This window comes from Choristoneura fumiferana, chromosome 8, assembly GCF_025370935.1.
Source record: "Choristoneura fumiferana chromosome 8, NRCan_CFum_1, whole genome shotgun sequence".
Taxonomy (NCBI): domain Eukaryota; kingdom Metazoa; phylum Arthropoda; class Insecta; order Lepidoptera; family Tortricidae; genus Choristoneura; species Choristoneura fumiferana.
In genome coordinates this window covers 700,570-717,672 of record NC_133479.1, presented here as the reverse complement: position 1 = coordinate 717,672, position 17,103 = coordinate 700,570, and the positions used below count along the sequence as shown (strand labels likewise).

Here is a 17,103-nt window from a genome sequence, read left to right as displayed (position 1 = left end):
GCAAAAAAGCTACAAACTCTCACATATAGCAGCAATCTAGGACGTAATACAAAATTAGTGTTTCATGCTCAGTTAATGCTGGGTAATATAATGCATTAACTCTTTTGTTGAAATAAGTCCGTTGAAATTTGCGGCTTCCAAACATTGTTCATGATTTCTTATTTCAATAATGTATGGAAACCATATTTTTTTTCAGACTTATTTCAACAAAAAATTCCACTACCGCACTTCGAGGAACCGTCTGTCTTTCCATCCTCACCATCTTGATGATTGGCAGTCTAGTACCGTGCGTTTTAAGCGAAACTTCTTTTCTCGCACGACGAAGATCTGGAATCAGCTTACAGCGGCAACATTCCCGGAGCGTTACAATTTAGGGATCTTTAAAAAACGAGCCTATCAATTCCTTAAAGGGTCGGCAACGCACCTGTGATTCCCCTCGTGTTGCGGGTGTCCATGGGCGACGGTGATCGCTCTCCATCAGGTGACCCGTCTGCTCGTTTGCCCCCTCGTTTTATAAAAAAAAAAAATAATAAAAAAAGAGTTAATGTATTATATTTATATTACCCAGCATTAACTGAGCATGAAACACTAATTTTATATTACGTCCTAGATTTCACCCTGTATAGGCGTATAGGCGTATATAGAGGGTGTTGAAGATTGAAGAGAAGTTCACTTAACTCCTAAATTAAACCACTAGCAATAAGTCACATATCCACCGTAGTATAACTAGAATTAAGATTGTCTTTAAGTTGTCAAAATTTGCCTTTCACTTCTACTTCGATATCTGCTGTGTAATGACACATTAAAAGTCGAGTGTTTCGCAAAATTACGCTTTTTTTATTAAAGTCATCGATTAACTCCCAACATATGGTCCATCGAGCCTGATTGAAGAATCAGAAAAATATAATTAAAAGAAGAGATTATTAATTACCGGCGAGTTAAAAGTTTTGCACCAGGCGGCACCCGAGTACTTGTGAGTCAAATAAAGTGTTGCGTCATCCATCGTGTGTGGCAGAGATTTGCAATTATTGGACTATAATATAATATCAGAATAATAATTCTTGTAGTGTTAAGTGGTACTAAGTTTCACCCAACACTCAAATTCAGGTATTTATTAAGCGTAATAAAGCGACTGATAAGGTTAGTAAATGTACTTTATACCTACCTAATTTAAGTTAAGTGTATCGGTTATTGAGTATCATTATATTATATAGTTATCAAATGTATTAGTAATCTAATTCGTTGTATAATTAGTTACTCACACCGCTTATGTAGTTAGGTACGCTACACTTAACTTTGCTTTATACTCGTAGTTAGTAAGCAGGTAGGTAAATAGAATGCAATAAAATGCAGTTGAATTTACTTTACCATTAATTTAATATCAGTTAAAAACACAAATGTACAGAAAATAATCAGAGAAGTAAGTTAAGAATAAAATAAGCAACAAAATTAAGAATAAGTAAATAGGTAATTAAAAATAGATAAGGGTAAGCAGTTAAAGTATTTATAAGCATAAGAAATCAGTGTAAGTATTCAGAATTAGAGAAATATTGTGTAATTTAATAGCCTAATTAATAAATAATAAATCTTTTCGAACCAAGTAAAAGATAAGCAAGTTTAAAAACAAATTATAATTTAGTAAAAGATCCTTACATGCTAAACAAAAAGAATACATTATTAAATACACTGCTAAATACTAAATTGACATCTTAATATTATTTACAAGTTGAAAAGAAATATATTTAAAGCTACTTATACCTATTTACCTAACTAGAGCTTAAACTAATATTGGTTATTATTATATACGATTTATTGTTATTATAACTTAACGTTCCAGGTGAGAGTTAACACCAGCTTCCCAAAATGGCCGAGGAAAAAGATTTAACTAAAAAACGTGGAAGTTATAAAGGGCGTTTGACGGTGTTTGCTACCTACTTAAACAGTTTGGATGCATCTAAACTAACTTCCACTGAGGTAAATGAATTGCAATTGCGTTTGGGTAAGATTGACTCATTGTATGTACATTACGATGAGGTACAAACAAGGCTTGAGTGTATTGCTGAGAACATGGATCAAAAAATCGCTGAGCGTACTGAGTTTGAGTCTCAATATTATCAGCTGCTTTCTAAGGCACAAGATATACTGGCTGCCTCTTCAAGAGGTGGTGAGAATTTCGGTTCCGCGGAAAGCGATCGCGGAAGTCGCGGAGGTAATCACAAGCTTGTCAAGTTGCCAACTATTCAGCTTCCCAAATTTTCTGGTTCTTACGACAACTGGTTAGAGTTTCGTGACACCTTCATTAGTCTCATACATTCCAATGACGAAATAGATGAAATAAATAAGTTTCATTATCTCAGGGCTTCGCTGGAGGGGTCCGCAACAGCCATCGTACAATCAATCGAATTCTCAGCTAAAAATTATGAAGTTGCATGGAAACAATTACGTGAACGCTTTGATAATAAACGCTTATTGCTACAAAATCATGTCTCGGCATTGTTTAATGTCGAACAAATAGCACGCGAATCATCCATATCCTTAAAACGGCTAATTGACAATGTAAACAAACACTTACGTTCTTTGCAGACGCTGGGCGAGCCAGTCGAACATTGGGACACTTTGCTTATTCACTTAGTAACTCAAAAACTAGACTCCAAAACATTTCGTGAGTGGGAAGAATCAAAAAGTCATTTTGACAAAAACAAACCGAATAAAATAACGTTTGACACCCTTAAAACTTTCATAAGAGACCGCGCAGATTTTTTGGAAACTTTAGAAATGTCTAATAATCAAGCAAATTCGTCTAATAAATCTTCACATAAAATAAAATCTATGTTCGCTGTGCGTGATAACCGTAACAACCGAATCGACAACAACAACAATCATGGCCCTAGCTCCCCAACCAAGCCCTGCCCGAGCTGCAAGGGTGATCATTACTTGAATGGTTGTCCTCGATTCCTTGCGTTAACTAATACAGCGCGGCTACAATTATTATCAAATTATAAAGTGTGCCACAATTGTTTTCGAAGCGGTCATTACGCTACACAATGTAAAAAACCTGGATGTAAGATATGTAAACGGAAGCACCACACACTGATTCACATTACGGAGTTTAAGCCTACACCTACTGTAAACAATGATAGGTATACAGATCCTCAAGTCCACGCGTCATCGCACGGCGGCGGCGAAAGGACCACTGAGCTCGTGCATCAGAAATCAATCACCGCCGGCGCCGGCGCCGATCCTGGCGCTCCCGTGACGTTGTCTGCCAATGTCAGCACGGCATGACGGGGTCAGGACGTACTGCTTTCTACTGCGCTAATAAAACTATACGACGTTAATAATTGCGAGCATATTGTACGTGCAGTTTTAGATAGTGGCAGTACGTCGTGCTTAATTACTGAAAAAATTTGTAATAAATTAAAATTAAATACAGACTTCGTTGACAAATATGTACAAGGTATCAATAATACGCTGGCACCCATTGGCAAAATGTGTCGAGTGCCAATGACATCCTTGAATGATCAATATAAGACCAGTCTTCAGTGTTTTGTTTTGCCGTCATTAACTAGTGACGTGCCTTATCGTCAGGTAGATCTGACGAATCTTAATATTCCGTCAGATATTTCTTTAGCTGATCCCAATTTTCACACGCCGGCGGACGTGGATTTGATTATAGGTGCCGACTTGTTTTGGGACTTATTAGGATCGCAAAAAATTAAACTAGGCGATGGAAAACCGATATTATGTGAAACTAGGCTGGGATGGCTAGTTTCAGGCCCAATTAAATGCGGTCCAATGTCGTTGTCCAATTCGATCACATGCAACTTTGCTCAGTTCACAGGTACAAGTACCGACTCATTCAATGATGTTGATGACATTCAAAACCAACTAACGCGTTTTTGGCAGCTTGAAGAAGTTCGCCCTCAGTCGTCACATTATTCTCCTGAGGAGAAATTATGTGAAGAGCATTTTGTTCAGCATACGAATCGCTTAGATAACGGTAGCTTTTGCGTACGAATACCGCTAAAACAAAGCCCTCAGATTTTAGGAGATTCGTTTATTCGAGCCAAACATTGTTTTTATGCCTTAGAACGCCGATTAAAGCGTAACCCTGCACTTCAGAAGATGTACAAAGATTTTATGGCTGAGTATATCTCCTTAGGTCATATGTCAAAGTATGAGCCAATTGAATCAGGTATCACTTATGTCATTCCTCATCACGGCGTCATTCGTGAGGGTAGTTCCACTACCAAATTAAGAGCTGTGTTTAACGCTAGTAGTCCCACGAGCTCTGGTGTGTCATTAAATCAGTTGCAGATGGTGGGACCCACAGTTCAAGACGACCTGTTGTCGATTCTCCTCCGTTTTAGGCAGCATAAGTACATTATTTCGGCAGACGTGGAGAAAATGTACCGAACTGTGACGTTGCATCCTGATGACCGAAATTTACATCTAATCATTTGGCGTGAAAATGAAAGCGATCCCATTCAACTATATCAACTTAATACAGTTACCTACGGGACTGCTAGCGCTCCATTCTTGGCAACTAGATGCCTTAAACAAATTGGTCTAGATTGTGATGACGCTCGTATAAAGGAAATAATAATCCACGATTTTTATGTTGATGACCTGTTGAGTGGGGGGGATGACATAAGTGACATAATGAAACTTCGTCAAGGCGTGATAGATGCTCTTGTTGCAGCAAACATGCATTTAAGAAAATGGAAGTCAAATGACCCTCGATTGGCAGTTACGTCATCACAACCTGCTGTAGATTTAAACATAGGTATCTCAGAGCCCAGTAAAACGCTAGGTTTAGGTTGGCGGCCAGACTCAGATGAGTTATGTTTCCCCATTGGCTCAACAATTACTGCAGGAAAAACAAAGCGCGACGTATTATCTGTCATTGCACAAATTTTTGATCCCCTAGGATTGCTAGCTCCTTATGTCATATCAATGAAAATGCTGATGCAAAGGCTGTGGTTGCTCAAGTTGTCTTGGGACGAACAACTGCCTTCTGAATTGTTGAGTCAATGGTTGGAGATTGTTGCAGGTCTGCCAATTCTCAAGACAATTCGTGTGCCGCGAAGGGTTGTTTGTGATAACTATGAGCAAATTGAGTTGCACATCTTTGCAGATGCATCGGAACGCGCCTATGGTGCTTGTGCATTTATTCGTAGCATAGATAGTAAAAACTCTGTTTCAGTTCATTTATTGATGGCTAAGAGCAGAGTTGCTCCTCTGAAACCTATGACCATACCTAGGCTTGAGCTTTGTGGCGCATTGGTGGGTGCTCATCTATACGAAAAGATAGTCAATTCACTTCGACTTAAGATACAAAAAACAGTGTTCTGGACCGACTCAACAATAGTGTTAGGTTGGCTTAAAATGCTACCGAGCAAACTCCACCCGTTTGTTAGGAACCGCACAGCTGACATTCTGGAAATCACAGGTAATTGTGACTGGAGGCATGTACCTACCACCCAGAATCCAGCTGATCATTTATCTCGCGGTACTACTCTCGAGTCTATCAAGTCCAATGATTTGTGGTGGTCAGGACCTAGTTTTTTGAAACAGGATACATCAGCTTGGCCTTCGATCTCAGGCACCAATAATCTGACCACACTACCTGAAATTCGACCAGAAATAACGTTACACGTTGCCAACGACCTATCTGAGAATTCGATTATTGATTTTGAGCGGTTTTCTAAACTTACTCGATTGCAGAGAACGTTTGCGTATGTTTTACGGTTTATACTTGCTTGTAAAAAACAACCAATCAGTTCACACTGTCTCAGTTATAACGAGTTGCAAAATTCATTAAATATAATTATTAAAATATGTCAAAATCAAATGTTTCCTGAGTATAAATTACTTTCATCAAATCAAAGTATATCAAAAAAGAGCCCGTTACTTAAATTAGACGTATTTTTGGATTCCCAAAAGATCATGCGTGTCGGTGGTCGTCTAGACAACTCAACTTTTCCCTACGATAAAAAACACCCGATTGTACTGCACTCTAATCATAGATTTAGTAAATTACTGTTTGATCATGAACATAAAAGGTTGTTACATGCAGGACCACAGCTTTTGTTAGCTACAATCAAGGAAACATATTGGCCTCTTGGAGGTCGAAATTTGGCAAAAAAATGTTATCATGAGTGTGTCAGGTGTACTCGTATGAAGGGACGCGTATTAAGCCCTTTAATGGGTAATCTGCCTAAGCCTCGAGTCTCTCCCGGTGGTTTTCCCTTTGACAGTGTAGGCGTTGACTACGCGGGCCCACTTGTCTCTGCTAGTCGTCAAGGAAAAGGTACTAGGTTAGTGAAGGTGTACATTGCAATATTCATTTGCTTCAGTACTAAAGCAATACACCTTGAATTAGTGGGCGACTTGACGAGCAATAGTTATTTATTAGCGTTGCGACGATTTGTATCGCGTAGGGGGAAACCGAGCGATATATACTCGGATAACGGTACATCATTCGTTGGTGCATACAATGATCTATCCAATTTTCTAAAGCAAAATTGCAATTCACTTGCCGAAAGTGCAGCTAGTGAATCAATTAATTTTCATTTTATACCGGCTTATACCCCACATTTTGGTGGTCTTTGGGAAGCTGGTGTTAAGGCCACAAAAATCATTTAAATCGAGTGCTGGGAAATTGTCATCTCACGTATGAGGAACTTAACACTACACTAGTTCAAATTGAGGCAGTGTTAAACTCTCGCCCCCTAACGCCAATGTCGTCAAATCCAGAAGACCTGACATCGCTGACACCAGGACACTTCCTCATCGGACGCCCGCTCACTTGTCTGCCAGAGCGTGACTACCAGCACAACAACTACAATTATTTAGCTCGGTTCCAGCGAATCGAGCAACTTCGCCAACATTTTTGGACTCGCTGGAGCAAAGAATACGTTTCTGAGCTTCAGCAACGTACGAAATGGCGATCCAGTGGACACTCCTTGAAGCTGAATTCCCTTGTTCTTCTAAAGGAGGACAATCTTCCTCCGCTAAAGTGGAAACTGGGACGTATCATTTCTGTTCACCCCGGGCCAGACGGCGTCAACAGGGTAGCCGACGTGAAAACGGCTAATGGAGTAGTCCGAAGAGCATTTTCAAGGATCTGCCCACTTCCTGAAGAGAAAGATGTTGGTTGAAAGCCTGGCTTTCAACGCCCGGGGGCATGTTGAAGATTGAAGAGAAGTTCACTTAACTCCTAAATTAAACCACTAGCAATAAGTCACATATCCACCGTAGTATAACTAGAATTAAGATTGTCTTTAAGTTGTCAAAATTTGCCTTTCACTTCTACTTCGATATCTGCTGTGTAATGACACATTAAAAGTCGAGTGTTTCGCAAAATTACGCTTTTTTTATTAAAGTCATCGATTAACTCCAACAGAGGGGTGGGGGCTGTGTGGGCCGTGCCCACCCCAGAATGTTGGACTACTGATTTGAAGTTCTATAATACTGATATCTTCACACAAAAATCCAGGAACTGCTACGAGAGCTATCACTTACACACAGTAATGTATCTCGCACGGCCTATCGCCTCTAATATCACAGCGCGTGGGTTATGACCCCTATTTGCGGGACCCCAATTTGTGGGCCGCAGGGTAATGAGGGGTCTGAAGCGAAAAATCACGGAATTTATTGGATTTTTTGAAAAATCGTGGGTCTCGCGCGGGGTGAAGAGTTGGGATTAACTTAGGGTAAGAACCACATCGGTGCGGAATTTGTGCGGAATATTTAAAGATCTCTGTTGGAAATTTTGAACCCCTGCACAGTAGTTTTGTGCAGTTGGAACTGTTAAATTATTTTATTTATTTGACTGGATGGAAAACGAGCAAGTGGGTCTCCTGATGGTAAGAGATCACCACCGCCCATAAACATCTGCAACACCAGGGGTATTGCAGATGCGTTGCCAACCTAGAGGCCTAAGATATGATACCTCAAGTGCCAGTAATTTCACCGGCTGTCTTACTCTCCACGCCGAAACACACAACAAGCACTGCTGCTTCACGGCAAGATTAGCGAGCAAGATGGTGGTAGCAATCCGGGCGGACCTTGCACAAGGTCCTACCACCTCCTACAAAGTCTGCATTCCGTGTATTCCAAGCATTATGTGTATATATGTTTTATATATAGGCTAAAAAATAATGTAGGCGTTCATGTAGTCTTGAGTAGTTATTAATGTGTAGAGGTATATCTGTATAGCGGTCCGAGGGTAACCGCTGGCCGAAAAGCAGCTTTAATGCTTCAGCATCCGATGGCTTGAGCCCGTGTCCGATTCCCAACTGCATTATACACACTATCCTTCGTGTCGTCTATTTGTATATTGTTGTGTCTTATGTTGTTGTGAATAAATCATTACGACGCCAAAATATAGGTACAGAAGGCAGTGGCGACGCAGGACCCAAATTAGTCATTCCAATGCAATTCCCGATGGTACATCACACATTAGATGAAGGATTTTAGAATGAGCAAAAAAACAAGGAACCTTTGAGGCGGCTGGCCCCTCAGACCGCGAGGTCGTGGGCTGTGGCCCACGCCCCCTATGCATAGCGCCGCCTGTGTCAGAAGGATTTTTTCCGTTATTTAACAGAAGTTCTCGTTTCTTTTAAGTCCCCGAGGTAATTTAAATCGCCAGTTCTCCAATTAAAAGTCGTTTAAAAATTAGCTGAGAAAAGGATTCAAATCTGAAAAAAGATTTGAACACAATTTATTCTAAAAAAGACAATTCTAATAGATTCCACCCTTTTTGTGCTTTATTTTTCTTAGTCTCGCGGGAACTCGAGCAATTTGATTATTTTCTTCTGTTTTTTTCTCTCTTTACTTTTTAATAACTCTTATTGTAGAGAGCTTTTGAGTCTTTTCAGTTCCAAATTACAATTTACCTTGGGAATCGTTTTATTTACTTTTTTCTTTACCGTTAAGAAAATCATAACGAAATCAAGTGGACTTTGCCCAGAAAAGATCCTATTTCTAAATGGACATATGGAAATCATGCGGGCCAAGCAAATTGTCTTTTGAGTTAACTATCACACACACTTGCATCCAACCGTTCCCCGCAACAGCGCTATGTCGTTAGTCTACTTAGTGGGAGGTCTGGCTAACGTTTAGGATAAGCTATTAACTGGTTATTCAGGGATGTGCCAAATGATAGATTATCTTGCAACGGGCTCCATTTATTGCTAACGGGGACTTGTTAGTCTGCAGTGGCAGGCGAGAGACTACTGAGGTTACAGACGGTGCAAGCTGGCGCGTTAGCCATATTGCAAGCTAAGCGATCCTGTGTCGCTACAGTTTTTACTGTGTGCCTTCTAACAATTTTATACAAAAGTTCAAACTTGAAGTGACAGCGGCATGGTATTATGTACGTTATAGCTTCGGCCGTAGAGTGATGCGATTGAACTGGTTCGTCTACGCGTCAATTCAAAAATATTCATGTCCTTTGAAGAATTCAAATAATACCTGTAGTTTAATCATCGTGTTCTGTGGCTCGGGAATGTTCGGGATCGCTCGGCATAGCGGCGCAGTGTCGCGGTGCAACGCGTTACGCCAAATATGCCTTAACGAGTGCAACGCTGTGCTGGACAAGGCATAGGCGGGGGCGGTTTGCAATTGAATATTTGACATAATTCTCCTACAATTATAAGTAATTATAAATTTTAATTTGAAGCTGCTTGTATCTTACCCTGCTTATCCGAGATGAGTTCTGACTCACCATAGAGTTGGTGTCATAATGATTCTCTCTCCCTATCTGTGTAAAGTTTCTTTGGTAAGGTTCCATGTTGCACTATAATACACACGTATTATAATCGTAATTGCAGCGTCATTTTGCAGTTTCCAATTAAAGCCCTTAAGGTCTCTGAAGGGCATAGTAGAAAAGCCGACATCAGCATTACGAATCAAATCACTTTTTTCTACGAAATGGCGCATCATAATATCGAGTTTTTTTTTATTTGTGGGTATAAATTTCGACTATAAATTATATTATCTCCATAAATTTAGTGTTCCACTGTTGTGTTAAGGCCTGCCCTTCTTTCCACTCGTCTCTATCAAGAGCATTCTCCTGCCAATCTATTTTCATGAATTCAAGTCGTTCTGTCGTCGTCTTTTGGGTCTGCCTCTGCTTCGATGACCATTCCCTAGAACCCAGGTAGGCTATTTGGGACCATCGCTATCAATAGCTTTCAGCTGACATAAGCAGTCCAGTCTCCTTTTCATTAAACTTTGTATTAAGTTTAAATAAAATAGTTCCTTAGTCAACCGCTTATGCCTTCGGCCACAGGTGCATCGAATATTAAAAGCTATCAGAGAAGAAAATGTTGGCAGCGACAAGCGATAAAAATTGCGGGCGGGACGGCTGGCGCGCTTGCTATTCACTTGTTAGTCGGTCTCGTTCCTACTGGGCCAGTTAGAAAGGGACGCACTGGAGATATATTAATAACAATTTACTGGAAAAGAACTTAAGTTGAAGGCTTTAACTAAACTGTGCCGATGACGTACCTATTGAGAAATATTTGAAAACAGTATAGAGGTGCAGTCGAACAAATTAAATCATGACCCAGGGTGGAACCTTGTGCTACTAATGTCATGTTGTCATCCCATACTCTTGTCAAGGAAATCATAGTGAGAATGATTATTAAATGGTTCCACCCTGGGTCATGATTCAATTTGTTCGACTGTACCACATTGAAGTGCTAATTAAAACGAGATCATACGTAAAAAAAGTCTAAGGGCCTGTTTCACCACCTGTCGACTAACTTTAAGTGACGGATATCAGTGATGCCGTCTCTGTTTGTTTTGTCCGAATAAACAAAGATGGCATTACTTTTATCTGACACTTAAAGTTAGTCAACAGGTGGTGAAACAGGCCCTAAAAGTGCTTAATATAAAACTTTACTTTTTTCTTTAAGTGTTTTTCATTCACACGTATTTAGGAAAAGAAAGTTTAACAAAAAGTTTTTTGATGTCTCTCTGATGTGGCACGTCATTGTCACTCATCAAGTTAGTGAATTTACAATTTCACCTAACAATGACCATAAAGTTATATTGTTATGTAAGCAACATTTATATAAAAAATATATATTCAAAAACTGAATTAACGGGGCAATGCCGCTGGGGTAGGTTATATGGCTTTAACATGCACATAGGCTAGAAATAGGTACCCTAATCAACACGTCCTATTAATCTTTGTCCAGTTTGCAATTTTTATCAAAAAAAAGAGCCGTTAGTCGAAGTTAACAGAAATAATACACCTTTGGCCCCATCTGCACTTAACATCAGGTAAGATAGGGGTCAAACAAGTTTTATGTAAAAAAAAAACAAGAAGGACACAGTGTATATAACATACATACATTTGACATACATTTGTGTATTGGACATAGATTTGTATATTTTATTATTTAAAGCATTGTATTGTAGCTTTCACTAGCTATTTTAACTTTTAAACTCACTTTTAGTCTGTCCCTAACTGAATGCTCCTCTCATCCACTCAAAGGTTGACTTAAAGGGATAAGTTCGCCTTTGTACATATATCTCAATGTTTGTCAATTGTGTTTGTTACTTATTTTGTACAATAAAGAGTTTACATACATACATGGAGCAGACGAGTCCTCGAATGGAGACCACGGACGGGAAAACGTAGTGTAGGGCGTCCTGAGGCACGGTGGACGGATGACCCTGGCGGCGGATGGATGCGAGGGCTGGATACAGAGTGTTGTGGCGAACCATGAGGCCTATGTCCAGCAGTGGACTGCTGTGGGTTGATGATGATGATGATACATACATACATGTGGGAATGAGGGTGGATTAATGTTAGAATGATTTGATGTAAACGAGCGACCGAATGACTGAAGACTAATGTGGAGTGAATGAGACGAGCGAATGAGTAAAAGAGTGGGAGTTTTGATCGGTGAGCCTACGTGCTAGTTGTGTTTTTCTGTTATTTGTCATTTTTACGTATTCCATTTAGTTTTTTTTAAATAAACTTTTTTACTTTTTGTTTTAAAGTTGTTTCCTTCACACGATCCCACAACATAACATTACTAACTTTAACATTGTTCAAACACATGGATTGGTTCAGATAAATCTAAGGAGAGCGAATATCTCCTTGTGTTAACCGCAGCGATACCATAACGACACCGTGCGTCTGACAGAGAGTAACTGCAGCGCCATGCCACTCGATATACTTGACGTAAACTTGATGCAACCGGAGCGTGATGCAATTTCCGTGGATGCGTTTCTAGAAGCCTTTGTTTGAGGAAATCAGATTATTAGAGTTTGATTTGTTTTGACTGGGAACTACACTTGACTTAGTAGATATACATATAGTGAGTATTTTTCTATTGAAGAAGCCGTGGTGGCCGAGTGGTTTGACAGCTCAAGCAGAGGATCTACTAATTACGCGGGTGCCAAATAAACATTAAAATACCTATAGACCGAGATTTGAGACAACTGCAATTGAAAAGTATGGGCAGTCCGCAACTGCAGTAACGTTGCGGTTGGAAAGCAGACCGTCTGTAACGGCCCCAATCTACATATGTCTTTTGTTTCGAATTGAATATGTTTGTTTCTGCCTCGACCTCTTCCAGCGTCATATGCCTCAGTTAAGCGCAGCTGCCTCAGATTTACGTCGCTCGTGAGTGCAGCATCTGTGCCACAGACGGACGTGCGTCGAATGCTTGCATAGAACATAATACAGTGCATGCGATGCATGTCACAAGCGGCTGAATTTAGTTATGAGCCCGAATTAAGGTCTGGAATAGAGAAGTCTTTGTCTGGGACTTACTCAAAGTGAATGTGATTATGTTTGCTTATTTGTTAAGCATTCTACTGATATCGTGAAATTGGTTTGGAGAAAATTTGAGACCCTCAGAAGGACATAAATAGGACAGTTTTTATCCCGGCAAATTGTATAACAAGTTCCCGCGGGCCCGCGATAAAAGAATTCTTTGCAGACGAAGTCGCGGACAAAAACTAGTTATAGTACGTAAATGTGAAAGTAACTATGTATGTTTATTACCTCTCCACGCTTAAACTACTGAACCGATTNGCTCATCTTCAGAGTGACACAACGTACACCATGCTACCCAGTTGTTAGACAACTCTAACGTAAGTAACGTAACGTAAGTTCGAAACGGCGTCAGTGTTAGTGTGGGGTGGTGATGGATGGGTTTGTGTGATTTGTGTGTGTTCTTACAGTGTGGAGGTGGAGGAACTGCATGAACACGCATATTTTGCATAAGCTTAGTATTCGTAAGGTCGCGGGTGAGCAAGGAAATTCTTTTAGTTCATTGAACACATTACTTCAGTGACTTTAAAATAATGGAGTTTTTGAATTTTCCTTTTTTCATACATCCTAGAACACAGCTGATGTCGCCTGTCACGATATAAACATCAAGCATTTTGTTTTACAATGCTTCTTCGAATAAACTTAAAAGTGTAAAAAAAAAAAATCTATTTATTTTTGAAAGTCGCTGAACTAATGTTGTTCAGTTAGAGGAGTATGATCTATGTTTTTAATTTTCTCATATTACAGGCCACACCGGTTAATAGTCAATTTGGGAACACCATTAGTAATTTGATACATATATTAACTACAACGTACCATCACGAGTAGGTACATACGGATACCTAGTCATACAAAGCAAAGAAAAATAAAACTAAATTAATTATTCTAACCCTTAAAAACTATAAATATCTTACTATACTTATATAAAATGTGTCTTGTTATGTACAAATACTAGGTATTACTTGTAACAAAACAACCAATGATTTTAAACCCCGACGCAAAAAGGGGGTATAAGTTTGACCGCTGTGTCTATGTCTGTCTGTGGCACGTAGCTCTTAAACGGGTGGACCGATTTGAATGCGGGTTTTTATTTGCAAGCCAAATTTTCTAGCGATAGGTTTTGGACATGTTTTCTCAAATCGGTTAAGCCGTTTTTGAGATATTGAACTTTGAAGTGACAAAGTCCGGCGGTTTCCAAATTTTCAAGTACCTAACCTAACCAACAAAAAGTTATATGGTAATACCCTCTTTTTGCGTCGGGGTTAAAAATAGATGATGCTCGCAAATAAGTTAAATAAATGAAAATAATACTCGAACATTAAATATAATGACCCGGATAACTCGCGCCTTAAATCGAGTTTAGCTCGACATGTTTCGGACTAATCCGTAGCCCTTCGTCTTCGGAGCACGCGACTCAGCGGCTTGCTGCAACACGCGCTTGAGTCGCGTTTGCTCCGAAGACGAAGAGGTCGATTAGCCCGAAACATGTCGAGCTAAACTCGATTTAAGACGTGGTATCGGTCATTATATTTATATGAGTGAGTCTCACGTAGTTTCATGTTCAATATACTTCGAACGCTAATTCCGCTAAACAAATAAAGACCTAATATTTACAGAATGACATAACGCTAACTAACAAACGAAGCAGCCACAAATTATTGTCTTAAGTTTTACCATAACGATATAATGAAGAATCACACGGACTATTTGTATTCTGCTGGCATAATAATAATTGGTTATATTTGCGAACAAATAAAGCTAAAATTATCATCGCGCCCAGCCCAACTCACAAACATTTGACGCCGCATATTTAGAGGTGGAGTGGGAGTAATTGGGGGCGGTTGATTTTAGAGTTTCAGCGCTTGGAATTTTGCCGCGAAATCAAAATAGGTACTGTGCTTAGTGAATGTAATGAAATGATCATCATTGTCGCAGCCTATGCTTCACATTAAGCCTTATTAATAAGAAATAACTAAAAAAATACTTTTTCACACCTCTCCTTCAGAAAAGTAACTTTTCCTCCCTGACGAGAGGGAGCAAAGTGCAACTTTTCTGTTCAAGGCTTTTCTAAGTATTTTATTGCAAATGCCATTTTTTGAAGTTGATAATTGTAAAGCCACGCCATTTTCTATGCTGGTTGATCTTTAATAATATTTAGGTTTTTTTTTCCAAGTTTCTTAATGCTCGGTGTGAAAAGTTGTATGAGCCACTCGGGAGCAAAATTATTTTCATCTGGGCGTTAACACTTGAATCCCTCATTACGCTCAGGATTCTACTTTAGAATCCCTCGCTACATTCTGGATTCAATGTACGCCCTCGCCGTAAATACACCATTTTGCTCCCTCGTGACACAAATAACTATTCTCGCCCGCGACCTCCTTCACACATAAATGACACAAACCCAAATATACCTCCACTATACCGGGTGTGGCCTGTAATATGAGCAAACAAGATCATACTCCTCAAACTGAACAACATTCGTTCAGCTACTTTAAAAAAAAAAATAGTTTTTTAAGTTTTATTACACTTTTAAGTTTATTCGAAGTAGCAATGTAAAGCGAAATACTTGGTGTTTGTAGCGTGACAGGCGACGTCAGTTGTGTTCTGAGATGGCGTACATTGATACTTTTTAATTTTTTTGAAAAAAGGAAAATTCAAAGAATTCATTATTTTTAAAAGTCGCTGAACTAGTTGTTCAGTTTGACGAGGACGATCTATGTTTTAATTTTTTGCTCGTATTACAGGCCACACCCTGTATTACAGCGACGCGTTTCGAACTTAACCAGAGCTTTAGAGCAACACAACCGTCCACCATGCTAACAAATTGTAGACTATACTATTGTAGGGTTTACTAATGTTTCGGTGAATAACGTTTGGCAACCTGTTTCATTTCGCAACTTTTCATTTCCCAACTGTTTAATATTTCTGAACTGTAAATATTTCAGGATTTGTTATAGAACTAACTAACCAACCTAAAGGGTTCTACACGATGCCCTGAATAATTCTGAATATTTACAGTTTTGAGTTTGCGAATGAAAAGTTGCGAAATGAAACAGGTTGCCAAGTTACGTTGCGAAAAGGCAGTACTCGCTATTGTAGACTTAAACAGGCACAGAGTTGCTGAGCGAGCCACGACAAATCAGGAGACGCGTAGACGAACGAGGGTCATCGATATAGCCAAGTAAATTGAGTAATAGCACGGTGAGCAGATGGCCATTGGGACCGAAAAGTCTTCAGTTGCGTATTTTTTTTTTTATGTCTATAGGGGGAAACGAGCAGGCGGATTTCGCCTTATGGAAGCGATACCGTCGCCCATGACACCTGCAACACCAGAAGAGTCAAGTGCGTTGCCGGGCCTTTTTAAGGTAAGTACGTCTTTTCTTGAAAACTTGAAGGTATGCGGTCCGGGATACCCGCAGGCGATAGCTCATTCCAGAGTTTTGCTGTGCGAGGCAGGGAGGGGGGGGTTTTGCTGTGTGGGGTCCACTACAGACACACACAGCCTCGGGTTGAAGGGCTGCCTCGCTCCGAGGCCACGCAAGTGCAGACGCTCCTTCAACCTGAGGCGCGCCGCGACACGAGGCAAATTCGTTGCCGCCGCCGAGCCATATTTTGTCGGGTTTTTGCCGCGGTCAAAGGAGCCTCAGCCCGAGCCGTGCATTTGATGGAGACGGATTAAACTGGCTCGCACGTTGCGGATCAAGCTGAGGCGACAGGCCTCATCTGCCTCGAGACTATGCCTTAGAGCGAGCAGCTCAAACTGAGGCTGCTCTAATGGAGACTGCAGGTCGGCTAGCGCAGCGTAGGACAACCACCAACGACATGGACGGATGATCTGGTTAAAGCCGCGGGATCACGGTGGATGCAGGCCGCTGCCAACCGACGCAACGGAGGTCTATGGGGGAGGCCTATGTCCAACAGTGGACTTCCTACGGCTGAGATAATGAAAATGACGATGATGATGATGATTTTGATGATCTTATCCTATGAAAGCACCTATGTATTGTGAATTCGTCTTTTAAACTTATGACGCGAGCCGAGATGACAGTGAAGCTTATTAGCACTTGTAAACAATACAATTCAGGCTGACTTAGAACTCAACGTACCGCATAAATTTAGAAAGCGAAGATAATTAATTATTAATTTCCACGTTTTCCCAGCTCTTGGGAATCTGGAGTCGGCAAATAATTAGCATTTTAATTGTCGCTCCGGAAACAGGGCGAGGCTTACGGCCGCTTTGTTCGCTTCTAATAAATAAACACCTTCATTTCATTATTTACCAGTGTTTTATGTTTGTG

At 40.2% G+C, this 17,103-nt stretch overlaps 1 protein-coding gene and 1 long non-coding RNA gene across 3 annotated transcripts in view; both read left to right on the top strand.

Annotated features, from left to right (window-relative positions):
* Positions 1–17,103, top strand: part of LOC141430265 (CD320 antigen-like) — a 450,087-nt gene that overhangs the window by 182,736 nt on the left and 250,248 nt on the right. The window lies entirely within an intron of this gene.
* LOC141430075 (uncharacterized) lies at positions 969–5,097 on the top strand. 2 transcript variants are annotated; one of them, XR_012451608.1, is made up of 2 exons: positions 969–1,140; positions 1,838–5,097. It is a non-coding gene; the product is annotated as an uncharacterized lncRNA (long non-coding RNA). The 2 variants fall into 2 exon arrangements; XR_012451607.1 differs by having other exon boundaries at positions 969–1,420.